This window comes from Oxyura jamaicensis, chromosome 12 (assembly GCF_011077185.1).
Source record: "Oxyura jamaicensis isolate SHBP4307 breed ruddy duck chromosome 12, BPBGC_Ojam_1.0, whole genome shotgun sequence".
NCBI classification, from domain to species: domain Eukaryota; kingdom Metazoa; phylum Chordata; class Aves; order Anseriformes; family Anatidae; genus Oxyura; species Oxyura jamaicensis.
The window spans coordinates 4,887,810-4,905,112 of NC_048904.1; positions in this window are offsets into that span (position 1 = coordinate 4,887,810).

Genomic DNA, 17,303 nt, shown 5'->3' on the forward strand with positions numbered 1-17,303 from the left:
TGTTTCACTACACATTTGAATATTCTTCTGGAAAATCCCCTAACTGATAAAGGAGTATCTTGAAGCTGTGCCATCTGTGCTGCAGGAATAACTCTTTCTTTCTGCAGAACTTGACAAACGTTTTATTATCCCTTGCATTTTTGATGCTACTTATTTTATTGCGATCCCTTTTTGCATACCTTAGGAACAACTGTAGTATAAGTGATTTATTACAATTGTTATGTTCCAAGTGATATTACATCAGACAATGTTTTATTGGTAAATAACTCTTACACTGAATTGCTACTGGAAGTACTTAGTGACCGTTCAAGTTTCTTGTGGTTTGATTAATGGCAAACAACATTCCAATAATTAAAAAGCTGTCATGGAAGGGTGGTCTAAATTTTTAGAGTGCTTGTTGCTAACTCCTTGCCATTCTGTCAGTATTGTTATATGGTGCTTTTAGATTTCAGCAAACTCATAATGACTTCATGAAAATCTATTTACTAGACAAGGAATAAAATGTAGGAGCTGTTATGTAGCTGAAGTTAGTTATTCACCTCTGACTTAGACAATGTGTAGTTTACCCATTGTTGAAATTCAACAACAGGTGAGTTAACCAACTTTTAACTTAACTACTGTGAAGTAAGGTAGAAAAATCTGGAGGAAACATGCTCTGTTCTATTCAAATTAAATGTAACAGCCGGGAGACATGGCTTTTTATTCACAACTGTGCCACAGATCACCACTGTGTATGGAAAACTCTGTTAACTGATTTGTACATTTGTACATTGCGCGTATGGGGAAAGTTAAAAATAAAGTTGAGATCAGTAGTGTTTCATAGGCTACACTGGGCTTTTATTTGGATTACAGCTGGATGAAATTAAAAAGTATTTTTGCTGCTCTGTGGGAAAGACATATCTAGGATTTCTAGGGAAATATACTGATAATTCAAGAGCTCTGTCAACATCCAGGAATCCGACTAATTTGAATACACTGGTGTTTGTTTTTTTTCTTATTTCCCCCCCCCCCCCCCTTTTTTTTGAATTAAAAATCCTGAAGGTTTTGACCCTCCTTGATGAGATGCATCACTGTAATAAAGATGAGTCAGCTACATATAAGAAAAAAATGCTGTCAAGATTCATTTAACTAAGCCAAGTAATTAGAAACAAACACCTATCTGTTATCAAGAGCAAGGACTTCCACATTTCTAATCAGTTTAAATGTTTCCCTTTGTAACCATTGCAATTGCAGCTCTGAAATACGATGAGTAATGGATGAGCAGATAAACTTATGCAAAAGCAGAAAGTGAAAATATCCCAGGTAACAACAAGCTAAAGAAGAGATACTAGACTAAAGCCATTTCCAGATGGAGGACATTATGGATATTACAAGTTTTTTTTTTTTTTTTTTTTTTTTTTTTTTTTGTAGATATAAGAAACTGTAAAATGTTGTCTGTATCTTGTTTGTGACACCAGTCAGGTTCTTGTTATCTTGTGAAGAAATTTGCTTGGAAACCCTTGTCATCCTGTTTGTAGTGGGTTGGGGAATTGATAATGAGCTAGACAGGGAGGCTCTGCCCCCTTGGCTTTGATCCAGAACAGGTGTTTCCTTAGTCATCCTGTAGCTGCTACGCACGGACTATGAACAGGGAAATTGTAAAAAGCTGTCACTCTTTGGTGTTGAGCCTCGAGTCCAGGGTTCTGCCTCAGGATCTACTTATGCACCTGTCCAAGCACCTAACCCCACCGCCATCCTTCTGCTTTTGGAAAATATTAACAAGATCAGCTCTGCACCATGCTGGACATATGCTCCCTTTGCAATGTTTGCTTACTGAATTGTGTCAGCTCTAATGTTAATTAGTCCATCTGTGATTAAGGACCTAGACATGACTCTCTTAAAGGTGGAAATGTTCTTGCTTGCTTTGTTGGGATAATACTCATCTCTTGCTATTTGAAAGGCAGAGCTCCATTTTACTATGTGCATTTTAACCTGAAATAGAGCAACAGTCAGAGACTGAAATAATGGAAGCTGTAGTTAAAGCACATTGCTCATTCTTTGTATATGTGTGGATGGACTTTAGGTGTAGACATATGAAGCCCAACTTTGGCTTCAAAGGAGTCCATTGTTTCAGGTTTGTTGTGCTCTGTGAGTAATAGCCAGAATTTGAATCAGTGTGCCTGTAAAGTACAAATACTGAATGGCCATTCTGAGACTGGGCAATTAAGCCCTAGTCTTAATTCAAATCGAGCATCTGCTGCATAGCAGCAGCAGAGGTGTAATGTGTCTTACAGTGTCTTAGAGAAATTCTGGACGCACACAGCCCATGTTTGTTTAATTTCATATATTTGCTAGGCATAGCTGAAGCAGGAAAAAACTGAGTTTGCCATACTTGTGGCATTTTTGAAGCTACAGACGCTTCTCCGTGAAGGTCCCTGGGTCCACTCATAGGTGCTTTCCTTGGTTGCTCATAGCTGAGGGGGAATGAGATAGGCATAATAAGCCTAACATACTGGGTAGAGCAGTTCTGTATTAAGATTCAAAAGATACAGACTCTGACTCCAGATTTTCCCATTTGTCCTGATCTTTCACTTCAGACAAACCAATCTATCTCCCAGATTCTTCATCTGTTAAGTGTTACTTTTATCTGTAGTAGGCTGCTTTGGTATCAGTGCAAGAATGAAAGTGCTAAATAAATGTGCAGCATTTAATATAAGTTTTTTTTTTTTTTTTGTAGTTGTTGCTGCCTGCATGGCCAGTTGTATATAGGCATAACGTATATTCTAGCTTCCCTTATGTGAGAATAACATCCTGCCTTTTGCCTCGTAGGAATCAGTCTAGTTTCATAATGCTGGATGGAGTGACAGGTGAAGTATTTATCATTACATCTATGGCATGAGTTTTAAACAGTGCAGTTGTGGCTGTTCTCTTGGCCAATCAAGCTAAAATAAAGATTAATATTTGGGCAATATTAGAGTGTTAGGTTCTGAGAAACAGACCATTTGGGTGGAAATGTGGATGTCTCCTGCTAGGTACACCTGGGAAATTTTCTGTTTAAATTTCCTATTTTATCCTACTTGCCCATGTGGGTGATCAGCATATTTCAGCTATGGAGCAAGCAATATGAAGCATCAGAAAGATAGCGTCAAGTTCCTAAAAATAAAATAAACGCATTTTAAACAGTAATGCTTAGTAATGATACTAACAGTCTTCAAGCTCTGTGGTGCAGACAAATTTCCCTGGAAATCTCAAAATAGTATTCTTCATAAAACACTTAAGAACTTGGCAGCTATCATTATGAAATTTTGTTTTGTTTTGTTTTGTTTTTGTTTTTGTTTTTGTTTGGTCTTGTAAATTCACTATCTTTGAGAGGCCCTTCTTTTGACAGGGGAGAAATTAGTTCTGCTTTATAACAGAGCTTGTGTCCAAAGAAGCTGATGAAGTGTCTCGAGAACGAGTCTTATGAGGAGCAACTGAGGGAGCTGGCTTTTTGTAGCTTACAGTAAAGGAGGTCCAGGGGGCACCTCAGCGCTCTCTCCAGCTACCTCAAAGGAGGTTGTAGGAAGGTGGAGGGTGGTCTCTTCTCCCAAGGAACAAGTGATAGGATAAGAGTAAATTACCTCAAGTTGCACCACAGGAGGTTTAGGTTGGATATTAGGAGAAATTTCTTCACTGGAGGTATTCAAAAGACGTGTAGATGTGGTTGGTGCTCAGGGACATGGTTTAGTGGTAGACCTGGCAGTGGCATGTTAATGGTTGGATCTGATGATCTTGGAGGTCTTTTCCAACCTAAGTGATTCTATAAATCTGTAAGTATGTTCAGTTTTCTGTTATGCTTATAATGGATGATTTTTTTTTCTGGAACTGGATAAGACAGATTTGTTAGAGAAACTGAGCAGTAAAGATAAAACAATCTGGGCAAGTAACAGGCTTCTAGCTCCAGAAAGGACTGTGTTATGTCACGAGGGCTGAATATATGTCAGCCATCACCAGGAAGAAAAAAAAAAAAAAAAGAAGAAGAAAAAAAGGTGAAAGGGAATGTTGACGTTTTAAAGGTCCTTGTGGTCTGGAATAGGGAAAGACCTCAAGGTTCTGTGTAATCATCCAGCATGAGGACTTGCAGGCATCCAAAGCCTACTAGAGGCAGAAAAGTCTCCTCATACCCTGTACGCCCTCATCCATCTCCCAGTGGATAGCAGAGGCTGACTGAACTGAGATATTATACCCTTGTCTCTCAATAGCAGCCTTGCAAGTCAGAATCAGATGTGACATCTTCTTTGCTTTCTGTGCTCTGTACAGTTGGGGTGGAAGGAGAATCGTAGAAGTATGGAGTGGAAGGAACCTCTGGAGGTTGCACAGTCTAGCCTCCTCAAAAGGGTGAAGCTAATGCTGGTCCCAGGGCTTTGTTAGACACGTCTTCAAAATATGCACGGAGAGAGATTCCACCACCTGTGTTGCACTACTCTCCTAGCGAGAACTTTCAGAAGAAACCAAATGTTCAGCCCCTTAACAAAAGAAATGATGATGCAAGACATCAAAAAAAATGTTACAATGCTTTTAGGAAGGCTATTTAGTTAATGTGTTAAGGGGTCATATTGGAGGGGAAAAAAAAAAGAATGACGTAAGTTGCCTGGAAATATTTTAATTTGATTTTTTTTTTTTTTTAATGCCATTGGATAAACATATTATGGCAGTGTGTATAGTTAACAGGACTTGCACATCTTACTATATGAACAAGACTAAGGGAGTGCCATTTCAAATCACTTTAAAAATGTGTATTAAGTCTATTATGTTTGACTATGAAAAGCTGGATTCTTGCTTTCGGAATGAAGTAGTACTCAAATTATGTTTTCTAACTCAGAAAGTGTCACAGCCTTTTGTTATAGTTTGTCTTCATCACATTCATCTGAGAAGAGCTGGAGTCAGTTTTAAGTAGAAGCAAAACTACTGTAGTAATGACATGGCATTTGGAAACTGAACCCACTATCCATGTTTAGTTCAAAATGTTGTAATGTGAGCACTTAATAAATTTTATTTGAAAGGCTAAAATAAGCCAAAGTCCTTGCACTTCAGCTGGAATAAATTATGTTAAGTTGGACTCAGTGAATGCTGGGTGCAAAATAATTTTCTGCCAAAATGCTGAATGGTTGTCAGCAAAGATCATAACTTTATAAACCTATAAAGAAATCTTGATAACCATCATTTTTTTGCTCAAGTAACTTATTTGCTGTCAATACAGATATTTTTCCTGGTGAGGAGGCAATAAGTCTCTTTTACCTTGGAAAGTAGTTTTAGCTAATTTAAATCAGACGGAGAGAAAGAGAAAGCTGAAAGACACTTGTTTATGCAGTTGATTGCTTAAGTTAAGTATTCAGATATGGCACTCAAAAACATACTTTCATCATGAGCTCACTATTTCAAATGGTGATTTAAAACTTTGCGTACTTTGGGGGTAACCGTGAGCCAGGAAGCATTGTTAGCTTGCATATCATGATGTGACGCGACTGAGTGAGCCACAAGGCGAGCCAGTTTTGGAAGACTGAAAAAAACTTTATTGTCATTAATTTGTCTTTGGTTACTTTCAACTCATTCTGAACTTTGCCACATAGACTGCTTAGGGATATTAAATATAGGTACTGAATCTCTGGTGCAAAAGAAAGTAATCATACTTCCAGATCCTTCATCTTCTCTCTTGTTAAGGAACACCATCCAAAACTAAAAGATCACATCTATAATTAATGACAAATAAATTAACCACAATACACTTTTCTAATACAATTTCAGATAATAATTTCAAATTAAAATATTTCAGTTTTTCCATACGGATATGTATAGATGCACACACACACATTCATATTCTATTTTGGCAATAGAGATAACACTAATATTTTTCAGACTGAGTCAGAATATAACTTTTTTTTTTTTTTTTTGTCCGTGACTATTTCATTTTTATCGTTTTGCAGTTTCAGAGAATGTAGATGACTTTTTCTTTGTACTTGCTGATGTTCAGTCATCCATATGAATTGATTACTCTTAGAAATGCTTCTGCTAAGAACTGTTTCAGCACATTGGCAGGAAGTAATTTGTAGCTCTGCTTTTGAGCTTTGAGCTGTTGGCTCTGCAGGAAACCTGTTTCCAGAAATGCTGTGCTTGACTTCCAAGTACTCCTTCCCATTGTATTTCTTTATTACTGATGCACATCTGCTGAAAGTTGTTTTTACATTGGCATAAATATTATCTATATTCTTCCCTCAGTACTGTAGCTTGTATTTAAAAAGCAGGTAATTTTCCATAAATTTTAGCAGTACTTGCTGATCCCCTGTGGATCAATATAACCTACCTAATCAAAGGACTTTGCTATATTCTAAGATTCTAAGTAGAGCTATTTTCAGGACAACTTGTGAAACTGTCAATAGTCAAACATCCCATTTGAGGATTTTATTTTTTATTTTTTATTTTTTGAGCTGAAAGGTGAGGATTATTCTACAGATTCAGATACATAAGTGCTTTTCCATTTGTGAAGCAACTCCTTCTTGCCATTAAGCCACCAATAAGACCGTATTGGTCACAATAAGACCGAAAGTGCTCACAGGCCACCATCTAGTGCTTCTGTTTTTTTTTTTTTTTTTTTTTTAAATTCATATAACTCTTTCTTATTGATAGTAGAGAGTATTTTACACACGGGAAACAAAAACAGTCTGAGAAAACTTTCAAGCTCGAGAAAGAACTTCTGAAAAGGAAAAAAATAAATGGGCTTAAAATGTTTGAGGAAGTCATTGAGGTTTAGTAACTGCTTTCCTGAGGAAAAAGGAAGATTTTTATTTCCAAGATAAGGGAATACAACTCACTTTTTGCCTCTCCCTGTACTGAAGAAGGGTAGGAGAGGGGAAAATCCAGTTGGTTTCCATTGGCAGGGTCCCAGTAGTAATAGGAAAGGAAATGATTTTAGTTCCTGAAAGGGCTTGGAGGAGGTGGGAACTGAATTTAATTTTGTTGACAGGTTAAGGAGGAAAAGGACCATGCGGTTGCTTCCTCCCTACTCCCATTTTTCTTCAGGAAGAAGTTTCTGAAAAGGTTGTCATCTTGAACATTTCCAGATAGTCCTCACCACCGGAAGCTCAGCTTGTGATGTTGCACTAATACATATTTCTGAATATACATATTCATATATGTGACATATATATGCTCATATATAAATGTGTAGTTAATTATATGACCCCAATAGAAGAGCTCACTTGTCAATACTGTGCAGCATGCTAGTCTAGGCTGTTTTCAGTAGGTGGGAACATGGCTGGTAGTATTTCCTGTGTAATATTGCCAGATCACAAAGCCTCAGAGACTTGCTTCAGGGGATGCTTGAGCTTAGTGGCCTGAAATAAACTTCTGAGAGCATTTTACTTGTACGTGATGAGGAGCCACTCTCCTAGTACCCACTTCAATATGCTTCCCCAGTTTAATATAGCTGGTGTGGTAAGGTTATGGTTCAGCTATCAAAAGTAACGGAGGGAAAGGTATAATATCATATGATAGTAGAGTGATGCCAAGGGGCATCAAATGGCAGTGGTGCCTGGACTCTGTTTCATGCAAAAAAAAAAAAAAAAAATGCACTAGACAGTAAATTAGGTACACTTTAAAGGTTAACTTTCTGTACTGTCTGTATTTAAGGCTTGAGAGTGTATGTCCACTTCTGCATATAATTTCAGGGAGGGACTGCATTTAATTCACTGGTTAACAGGTACAAAATTGCTACCTGCAGAGAAAGAATGTAGTACCTATTAAGGAAAAGCTGTCTCTAATTTCGTATGCATTAAGAGACCATCTACAACAGGGACAGAGGATAGCCACTGTAATACATGGCGGTTTTGTAACAACAATATTTAGACTAATGTTTCCTTTAAGGGGGAGCAGTATATTAAAGACTTTGGAGGTGCCTTTTGTTGGTTTTTGGTTTTGCTTTGCTATGATTCTCACAATGGTGGTCCTTAACTGCACTCACTGTTTCTTATCTTAGTGGCTGAAGAAGCTTTACTGATATCAGCAGAAGGTTATTCTGATCTTTACACAGCAAAGTAACTTGTGATAGTCATTTTATTAATGCTGAAAAACACAATGTGAAGTTGCAAAGTGTAATTCTTATAGCACTGATGAATAACAATCAGTGAAGGTGTATATTAGTAAATGTTCTATTTAGCATGGAATGTGAAGTCGGTGTTTCCTTGTATGTTTGACTTTGCATGTGTGTGATGTTACAATATAATCATGCTTTGATTCCCAAATACAATTTAATCAGTGAGGTAGTCACTCTTCCATTTTTTCCAATCACATCCTATTGCTTTTAGTTAAATTTTTAAGTTCTCTATGAAAAAAAAAAGGAAGCCACTATTATATATATGAATTTATGATAGCAAATAAGTAAACTTAATACATTGTACAGAAATTTTAACTTAATTTGCCTTTGCTGACTTATCTCACTTATTTTCCATGCTCTTGATTATAGTTTTATAATTGTATTTTAACTTTTGCCCCCTTTTCACACAGATATATGTACTCTATGAAAATGCATAGTAATTTTAGCACACATAATTTTAGCTTTACAGCGCTTTTGCAGAGGTGTAAATTGCATATACTTTATGGAATGATTTTATGTCATAGAATGCTGAGAAAAATACAGCTTTTCATAACAGATGGGTAATAATAGATTAAGCTTCAAAGCGTGTTTCAAAAAGTCCTGTATTTTTTAGAGAAACTTAAGGAACATCATGTAACTAACTGGATTGTGCAGCGGGGTATTTGGAAAATGCTGATAGGGTGTTCTTGTTTGCCTGAGGCTTCATTTTGGTGAGCAGAACAGTGTTTAAGGTAGTTCTAGATGTGCTCATCTTTTCTTTTAGAAAGTCAGAGAAACATTTCTTATGATTATTGGATTTTGAAAATCCTGGGTCTTAAGTTTTTTTTTTTTTTTTTTTTTTTTTTTTCCATTCTTCCCCCCCACTTCTTTATCATATCAGCCTGCACAAAATATTAGTAAACTAATGAATAGACCCAAATAGTTTAAAAGTAGCTGTGATAGTGCTGAATGTCCATTAAAGTATGGAATAATTCTATGCTTGCCCCACAGAGATGCAAAGGAGATTCATTAGTCAGCATTTCTGTTGTGCTATCTAGACCAAGTATAACATTTTTAGCTGAAGCTTAGTATATATTTTTGAAGGATGGTGTTCTTCCTCATATTAATATAAGTTTAACCACAATATTTGAACACAAGGCTATTAAAAAAAAAAAAAAAAAAAAAAAAAAGTTACCTTATAGTTCTAATATAAAAGCAGAAGCTGAGCTGGTGTGTAGTCAATGTTTACTCTTTGATACCTCATATTCACTTTACATAACTTGTCATCACAAAAAAAGTGCTATAAATCTGATCATTCAGAATAGGTCTATTAAGGTCTTTTGTACATTTTTTGCTATCCATACTTTTCTTTACATTGGTTCAAAAGTGTTTGATAAGTATTTCCCTGCCATTTGGAAAGGAATAAAGAAAATGGAATGTAATACGTATTTCTGAATATTTTTGGTATAATCTTTTTCATGTTGAAAATGTTTCTGTATGAAGTATGGGTCAACGTGGGTCTACAGAGCTGGCCTTAAGACTATAGGAAACTTAATCAAATACAATGAAGATGTTATGATGTTTCACATCATAACCCGTTTACATGATGGAAAGATCTTCTCATTTTGCGTGAAAAAAGGTTGATTCCATCTGTCATTGTTACTTCTTTATTACTGTATTCCGTGGAAAGTGCTATAATTTGACATAATCTTATGATGAGTAGGTTTTAACTTGTTTCTTTATCATCCAAATGACAATAAATAAATAAATAAATAAATCTAAGTAGCTGAAATACTCAAATGAGCCTTTAACATAGCTTTAAATCTAATTTTTAACTGAAGGTCAGACATTAATGTCTTGCCCTTTAAGTTTTGATAGCAATGCTCACTCCCAGATCCGGCAGTTTCATCTCTAAGACTCTTTCCCACTGGTGTTGGAACTATAAATATCATACACCGTTAACATCTTTTTGGCTTCAGTTAGTGTAGGTGTGTCAGTGTGGATCTTAGAAGGAAACATTGGTACACATTAATGTTCTTCTTTTGTAAAGTAAATAGGACATAAATCCTATTTCCTTGATCAAGAAAGAATTGAATAGGAAATGCTTGGCTGTCAGCTCCAAGTCTGTGCCTAACCAGTGCCATGACTGAAAGCTATTTCCAATTCAGACTTGTGCGTTTTCTCTGCATTTAAAAACATGTATGAGCTGTTTTAATAATCCTAATTTGTTTTTATGATGGACCCTATTAAAGACTAAGGGTCTTAGTTTTGATGCCAAAGAACAGATTTCTGTCATTTCCTGGAATTCAACCTTCAGATAAATGATGTAGAAATAGGGTGACTTCCAGCTGATGATACCAGTTTTAAAGAGTAATTCTGTACCATTCATGTCTAAATATATTTGGAATCTCGAATTATACTTCTTTAATTTTTTAAAAAACACAGATTAAGGAAGGGAGAAAGAGAACTGTAGACTGAGGACAGTGTCAAATTGCACACTTCATTTTCTGAAGAAAAAGATTGGGTTTATGTGCTAGGACTAGCTGTCATCTCATCCTATCAATGCCCTTTAAGGGAATAAATCAATAGACTATCCATTGGTACACTGTAGTCTTTCTAATATTCAATAATCATGGACAGATTTTAGTGTTGTAGTCGCTGTTGCACTGATGTAATGGAGTGAAAATCAAAACCTAGTGCAATTAGCCACTAGATGGAGAACCTCCAGCACGAGTGTGTTTTGGTAACAGGTCACTAGTTTGACTGTTGTCTTTTTAATGATGCGAACACTAGATGTAGAAATGTTCTGAGATGGAGTAGAGAACTGTTTCACCTACAATTCTGTATCATGAAAAACAATTTTTATTTAAAATTAGTAGATGTTGGGGAAAAACTACGTGACCATAAAGTATATGTCTGATATCATAATGAGCTTCAAAGTAGCTAATGGCTATTAAGATTTGTGGTTTGTATGGTAGGTCAATTTCAAAGTAGCAAATGTACTGAAATTGCTTCATTTGCAAGAACTGAAACATTAGTTTGTCTTAATTCATCTGAAAAGCTGAGTAAATATTATTCTGAGCCTGAATGTAGCTCTCTTCTCCTAATGAATGAGTGTAAGCATGACTGGTCTTATAGTACTAGGATTTTTATTTTTTCTTGTTAGTAATATGTTTTCTGTAATTTAAGCCTTGAAGATATTTGATCCAGACAACACAGCTAAAATCAGGATGGTTTTCTTGTAAATGGCTTTCTATATTTCCAGCTTTTATATCTGAGAAGTGGAAAGGGAAGATATCCTAATTCTTGTAACACAGAAAATACTGAATATGCTTTCAGATTGATGGGAATTTTTGATTTAAAAGTATTCTAAAAATGTAACTTGACCCAATCTCAAATCCTCTAAAATCCTCAACTCAAATTTGACTGGACTTAACAGAATAACTCCAATTCTGAGTTTATATTTGTTTCTTTGAAAGTGCTCATGGATGTTTTCAGTGGAGAAGTGGGAGTGGGAAATCTGGCAGCACTAAGAATCAAGGTTAAAGCCAAGATGTCTGTCATGATCTAAAATGTTACCCGGCCTGCAGGTTTATAGAGGTCACAACAGTGGGTTTGTAGGATTCCATAATTTACAAGCATATGTAGGCTTTACAATCTAAAATATCTATTTATTAGAAATTACCAGAAAACACCACTGGCAAATATACTATCATTAAAAAGGCAAGCATGTAACAAGCTATTGCAGATATTACTAGGAAGAAAATATGTGCATATATTTGTATGTATACACACACATATATGTGCATATATGTAGAAGATATTGAGGAAATAGCACTAATTAACAGCAGCAGCAATTAGAGGTAGTACAAAGGCAATTAGTGGTAGCAAAAATCAGAATCAGTATATAGCAACAAATGAGGATTATTATAGGGTCAATGGACTTGTACTATGGCAGTGTACTTATGGATTACAAACGTATAACAGTGAATATAATGATAGTTCATTTTTATCAAAATTATAATTGTGACAGTTAATGTGTGTGTGTGTACGCATGCATGTATTTCGTAAGATTGCTTGTACTAAGTGCATCAAACAGGTGCCAGAAATGGGGGATCAAAATGACCTAAAAAGGTTCTGATTAAGAAAACCGATTTCAGAAGAGAACAACCACCAGAAGTGAGCCCAGGCGTGGGCCCAAATAAATAATGACCAAAGCCTCACTTTGAAGATGATCCATGTAAAGGAGTTTGGAGTCAGCCTGATGTCCCCAGCGAAGGTTCAATTTGTTTAGGAAATTCTGTAGGAAAAGGAGTTCATGCAGCACAGGAAGCTCTCAGAGGCTGGCTCCATTTTTTTGATAGAAAAGCGATCATTCTTCTATCACAGCGACATAGGAGGACATAGGACGTTATATCTTAGAGCAGCCGATAGATACTGCTAATTTCTGTTTTGCCTTAGACAACAAATAGATGATGTTTCCTATTCTCTCAGACAAAATTTTCCTTTCCCAGGCTATTTTCACCTTTTCAGATGATAAGCTGCTGTTACAGTTCCTTGGTTTTGCCCTTCTTGATGATATCTTCAGGATATCTCTGGTTCTTAGGTATCCAGCTGTACTTCAAAGGGGCCAGCCGTGCTGCTCAAGGATGCTCCATGTTCCCAGGCTGGCAGGTATTTTCTTCTGTCAGTGTTTTAGCAAACATTTTCTGTTCATGTTTTTCCCATTACAGCCAGGACACCTTTATGGCTGCTCCCATCAATGCCTTTCTAAAAAAGCCAATGATTTCTGTGGGGAAGATTATCTTAAAAGATAAAATAAAATACCACTCTGAATATGATTGCTTATGCAAAAAGATGCAATAGCTGAGCTGCACCAAGACATATTGAAAAGAAGCACTCTGAATGACGATCAAACTCTTACTCTGTGAGAATTTCAATGATTAAACCCTGAAGCTGTTTAGTTTGTGACACACACACACACATTTTTGTTTTTGCCTCTACTTTGAGTTGGGAGCCATCTGACCTTTTGTATTTTGAGATGGAAAGAAGACCATGTGCATGTTTCTGAGCACCTCTGAAGTCCATGTTGGAAAGACTCATGAGAAAACTTTTGCCAGCTTGAATAACTGGGCAAAATATTATGTAGTATCTACTTGTTAAAGTAATGTTTGTTTTTGGAAGGTTTTGGAGATTGTGGCTTCTATTTTTTTAAACTTTTTTAACACCTCATGATATTTTTTTTTTTTTTTTTTGATATTTGAATTATAGCATGGAGCTAGTCACACAGTATGGGACTGTAGCAGTCCCCTAGGCTGTTCTAATACTTGGTTTGTAGACTAGTACATCTCTTCAGCTGCAGTTCTTTGAGATGGATCCTGCATATTTACAGTACCACAAATATTCATTTTTTCCTAATTATTAACTTGGTCCTGAAGAAGCAATAGGAGGAAGCCTAGCAGCCAGAACAAAATGTCATTTAATTTTCCATTATGCTATTTGTGACAAAAGAATAAATGAGATTGTGAGCTCACACTCTGATGGTTTAGAAATGTTCAAAAGTGAGAGGAAAGAACGAATCGCTATGGTGCTCCCATAGGCAAGGCTTTTGAAATCCTTAATAATTTCTAAGGATGATGATTGTGCTAAGAACATTTCAAGAAACCTCAGTTGTAGGCTGCTATAAACTACACCTGTGTTCTGGGGAGCATACCTATGTAGCTGGAAAATATTTGCACTTGCAGTTTGTGTGTAGTCTGTAAAAGTTGTGTGAAAGTTTACTGAAACAAAAGCTTAATAAAATTTCAAATCCCTTCTTATTAGTATTAAATTACATCAAGTAAAAGCATGAGTTTCAGCTATTCTTATAGAACTTAATGAAGGTTATTTCTGAATTTTGGAGGGGAGGGATTTTCCTTCTGTTTTTGAAGCAGTCTTATGTTAGAGAGAATATGAAGATTTGGTTTTAGCAAAAAACTTCAGTATTTCATCTAGAAGTATTTTCTTTGGTAATATTCTGTTAATGTCAGTAAGTAAGCCCCTCTAAGTTGTTCCTAAAGCTTTTCAGGGATGAAGGTTGATGAATGCTGAGATACCACATGTGGTTCATATTCTGAACAACGTGAGTTCAGTTCCGTTTGGTATGAGTGAAGATGATACGAAAATCAGGATTCATTTGATGTCCTAACTGGTTCTTACATAGATTCTTGAAATGTGTGATGCAGTTGCTGGAAATTTCTGACAGATCCTTTTGCTACAAACATAAATCTATTTCTCAAAATGATTTTAGACACTTTCCATTAGAATAAATAAGTTAATTTTAGGATTGTATAAGAAGGAATAGGTAGCATCAGTGTATCTTGACTCTATCTGGAAATTGTTTTCATTGCTAATCAGATTTTATGATCAGACTGACTTTGTTTTCTGCTTTATGAAGGAAAGAAGAGCAATTAGGCCACCCAGGAGAATCAGTGGGAAACAGCTTGGATCCTGCTTGAGAGGCAAAAAGTAGTACGCTGACAAATGCATTATATTCTAAAAAGTGTTGAAGTGTTTTGACCCTGTTTTATGCAGGGCTGTGGAGTCTGTAGAATTCATCCTGCTGCACTGTTTTTAATGGTTTGCTTAAAAAAAGATGTTGGCCTGAGTATAAAATCTATATAAATAATAAATAGTTGTAAGTGGTAAAAAGTGTCTTTAGTAAGTGTAAGAGGGATTCAAGTAGACTGTAGGCCTTTCAGTGGAACTATAGATGACCCTTGAGAAGTTGTATCCATTTGTATTCATCTTCTACAATGTGTTGTTTATTCTTCTGCTTCATAGCTGAGAGCCTTAGTAGTTTGTTTTGCTTTGCTAATACAGTCACAGTGCTCATCACCAGAAAATATTAAAAACTTTGAATTAGAAATAAGAAATGCCACAGGTGAATCCCTTACAATGTAATTAAATTAGTCATATAATTTGTTAATAATTGTTATGTTAAAGAAAAGAAAAATCCTGGTACTAGATGGGAAAGATTTGTCATTTTTCCCATGACTATCAGTTCTTTGTTAATCCTCTGTCTAGCATCTGACTGAGATTACAAAGCTTGTAGGAACAAATTACTTGTTTGAAATATTTACACAATAAAGATAAGAATTATATCTGTGGATGGCAATAATTTCTAATGTACATCATACAACTGATCAGGAAGAATTTAAGTGATAATCCCAATGAGGACTTGCATAGAAACAGTTTGGCTGTTATCCCCATATTTTGTGGGAACTTTGTTCAGTGAAAGTTGAAGCCACTATCTCTAGCATTTTCACAACTGCCATCAATTCGGAACTTGTCCAGTGATGGTGACAACAGCTTACTCGAGGTCTTAGTTGAATATTGAAGGCTTCACATTCAAAATATATCAATTTTCCAGCTAATTTTGGATACACAAATCAGTTGACAATTTGGGCACAGCTTTTCAAGGAATTTAATGGAACTGTAGCATCTCTGCCCTCCCCCTCATAAGCACTGTTAAGTAGTCTAGGTCCTTTGACCAACTTTCTACCATGTCCTTCTACCAAACTGCTTAGTCAAAGCCTCTTTGCTTACTTTCTTCAACAACACATGCATGTCCTAACTCCCAGTCCGATGTTGTAACACTGCTTCCCTTTAATATAGCATCTCAAATTTTGAACAAGGGAAAGATTTGAACACGGTCTTCCACTACATACAAATAAGAGAAAACAATTTCAGAGAAATAAAATACCAAGCCAGTGGTAAATATGAAAGAAAAATAAAAAAAGAGTTTTACTATATCTGTTTATTATTCTATCATTTCTTATCCTTATTTTCAAAGGAAACAAAGAATATCCACCAAACCCTTGTTGTTATAAAGCAATCTGAGTGTTAGCACCAGTACTGCAAGAGATGGAACTTCATCATATACAGGAAACCTGTGTTACTGATTTGATTGTAGGATGGCACAGTGGTCATCTTGCGTCCATTAGAGGACGCATCAGATAATTAATCCTGTAGAAGCTGCCTCTGGCCAATGACTTTTTGACTTAATCTCTTGCTTGGCAGGTTCAGGGCTTGCTCTGACTAAATAGCTATTTATAGGTGGGAAAGCTGTGGAGAGAGTGCAAAGCAGCCAGCACTAGTGAGTTTTCTCTAGGATTGCACAAAATATTATTCATACGTAAACCATGGTTGCAAGCCACAAAATAATTTAACACTGAGACTTTAACATTGTCCAGACAGGCAAAAGGGAATGTTTGCCTCCCAGAGAGCAAACAATTTGTTTAGAGCTAGTGAGATGCCAACGAGCTGGTCCTGCTTTCTCTTTCTGTTCAGGCTCTGTTTCCAGGAGGTATGCTCAACAATTACACATTTTTGGAAATGTTTGTTTAAAAAATAAATAAAAATCTCTGTTGCTGTGTCACAGAGATTATTTTGTGTTGATGTCCGTTAAATATTTTAATGAATATTATAAATCATCATTGTGGAAAGTAAGGTCAAAAGATGCTTTGAAGTCTTCTGGTGTGTGTTTCTGTAGGTCAACTCTAGGTCAACTCAAGGTCAACTCTACTTGTATCATTGCCTCTCTCATATGACAGAGTGCCAAATTTGACAACATCAAAGGCCTTATCAGTGTGAAGCTAAATGAGTTGTTTCTTCTTTTCCCAAAAGCAAATTCCAGGATTTTGCTGGAGTTTGCCAGGAGTTTGTGTTCTGCTTGATTCCTTTCCATATGAATTTCTGGGTCTTTTTTTTTTTTTTTTTTTTTTTTTTTTTTTCTCTCTTTATAACAAGGTCCTATCCTTTTGGTGATTCTGGCTCAGAAAGCCTCGTTTCTCAGTTTTAATTCACAGCCAGAAAAATGTTCAGGCTTCTCTCTGAGTTTCTTGCTAAGGAACGTTCAGTGCACAAAGTAGAAAGAGATGCACAGACACAGCTCACAAAAAAACATTTTTTGATAGGGCAGTTTTTTCCCCCTCTCTGTCTGCTCTCCCAGAGCAACGTATGTCCTTAATATAAACATATTTGAAGGAACAGAACTGACTATAATTTCCAGTGACGCTGGGATGTATCTGTTGCTCTGAGTAATGAAGGAGGGAAAAAAAAAAAAAAAAAAAGAGAGTGTTTATGAGTTACAGCAAAGAAGGAGCTTTCTGCTTTTCTTCTTAATGGAAAAAGAAAGAAATTAGGTCCATTTGCCTTGCCATAATGACAACTAGAG